Genomic DNA, 1,990 nt, shown 5'->3' with positions numbered 1-1,990 from the left:
GGGAGACAGTCTGGCTGCGATAGTGGGACACATTGAACCATCTGTTCTAGGAAACTAGATGTTGTTGTGGGGTGAGAGGCCGCGGAAAACCAAAGCTTGATTATGATCACTATGTTTGAAGATTTTAGATGAATGTGATGTTATGTTTGGTTTGGTATGATTGTTTGAATTTGGGGTTTGTGTGTTCAAACCAAGTATGGATTGTGATCATAATTCTTTCGTGTTACTTGAATGCGACGTTGAGTATTATTGGACATGTTTTATTTACGAAATTCTTTTATATATATTATTGTTTATGGTTAGCTTACCCCTATTTGTTTGTTTATGTGTTTGTTGCTTGTGCGATGGTCATATAACCTGTGTGTTATACGGGAGCAAATGGTAATGCAGATGTTTCTAACTCAAAGTGGATTACGGAAAGGATGGAATGAACTCGGGAGGATTATTATTTATTTAGTTGATTTCAATCAAACAATGAAGACTATGAAAATTTCTTTTGATTTCTAGTATTTGATTGGAACTTTGTTTTTTTATTATTACTATTTTCAATGGGAGTTTTTGGATTACCTATTTACATTTAAATTATAAGTTTTTTTAACTGCCTTTTTGTGATATAATCGTTTTACTTTTAAACAAAAAGAGCAATGATATATTCTCGTGACATCTTAAATTTGGGTGTTACAAATTGCATATTCTAAAGTGTCATCATTCTGACCAACTCCTCCAATGAAGTAGAAGAAGAAGGTGCAGGTGCAGTAGGAGCTAGTGTGGGTACAAGTGGAACAACAACAGCTTGTGTAGACACAACTCTTTGTTGAGGAGGTGGCTGCACATTTTGAAACTGTTGGTTTTGCTGTTGTTGGTTGCCCTGGTTTCCCCATCTCAGATTAGGGTGATTCCTCCATCCTAGATCATATCTATTTGTTGATAAATCAGGATTTTATTGCTGGTGTTGCGGCCTATTGTTGTTGAAAATATTAGCTGCATACGTTTGAGGAGTATCAGAAGGTGCAGAAGTCGTGGCATGTTGCAAGTCGGGGCAAGAATTTGTGAAATGCTCAACTGACATGCAAATGCCACAAACTCTTGTGGTAGAAGGTGTAGCTCTTTTATTCGCAGCAAGTTGGTTGACTAAGGTGGTAAGAGCATCAATCTTGGTCTCCAACTTCTTAGTGTATTCAACAGCTCCTACATCATGAACTCCCTTAACAACAATGTCATCATTTTTTGAGCCAAATTGCTTAGAGTTAGAGGCCATGTTCTCAATCAATTGCCTCCTCGCTGCTGCTGGGGTCAAATTACCAAGAGCACAACCACTTGCAGCATCAATCATGCTTCTATCCATATGATGCAAGCCTTCATAAAAATACTGAAGAAGTAGATGCTCAGATATCTGGTGGTGTGGGCAACTAGAACACAAATTCTTGAATCTCTCCCAATATTCGTAGAGACTCTCCCCAAATTGCTGCTTGAGTCTAGAAATCTCCTTTCTTATGGTTATTGTTCTGGATGTAGGGAAGAATTTGGCCAAGAACAATCTCTTCAAGTCATCCCAACTCGTGATGGACCTGGGTGCAAGGTAGTACAATCAATCTTTTGCATTGCCCTCCAATGAATGAGGAAAAGCTTTCAAGTACACATGATCTTCTTGGACATCTACATGCTTCATTGGAGCACACAACATGGAACTACTTCACATGCTTACGCAGGTCCTCACTTGCAAGTCCATAAAACTTTGGCAACAAATGGATTAATCCAATTTTTAAAACATAAGGAACTTCCTCCTCAGGATACTGAATGCACAATGAGTCATAAGTGAAAGTAGTTTTAAAGTGTAAGTATTTTTACAATCAGCTTAAAACTCAGTATCAGTAGTTTTAAATTTTTTTCAAAAGTGAAAAAAATGAAGAAAAATCACAAAAAATATTGATGAAACATAGAAAACGACATTTTCTTGAGAATCTGAGTTTGATAACCGGTAGAGCAGGTT

The 1,990-nt window shown here is 37.2% G+C and overlaps 1 non-coding gene across 1 annotated transcript; it reads left to right on the top strand.

Annotated features, from left to right (window-relative positions):
* The first annotated feature begins 1,391 nt into the window (after nucleotides 1–1,391).
* LOC114170907 lies at nucleotides 1,392–1,498 on the top strand. Its single transcript, XR_003601261.1, has one exon. It is a non-coding gene; the product is annotated as a small nucleolar RNA R71 (small nucleolar RNA).
* The last annotated feature ends 492 nt before the right edge of the window (nucleotides 1,499–1,990 follow it).

Source organism: Vigna unguiculata, chromosome 11, assembly GCF_004118075.2.
Source record: "Vigna unguiculata cultivar IT97K-499-35 chromosome 11, ASM411807v1, whole genome shotgun sequence".
NCBI lineage: Eukaryota > Viridiplantae > Streptophyta > Magnoliopsida > Fabales > Fabaceae > Vigna > Vigna unguiculata.
The sequence above is the reverse complement of the archived record's forward strand: the minus strand, read 5'-3'. Positions and strand labels throughout refer to the sequence as shown.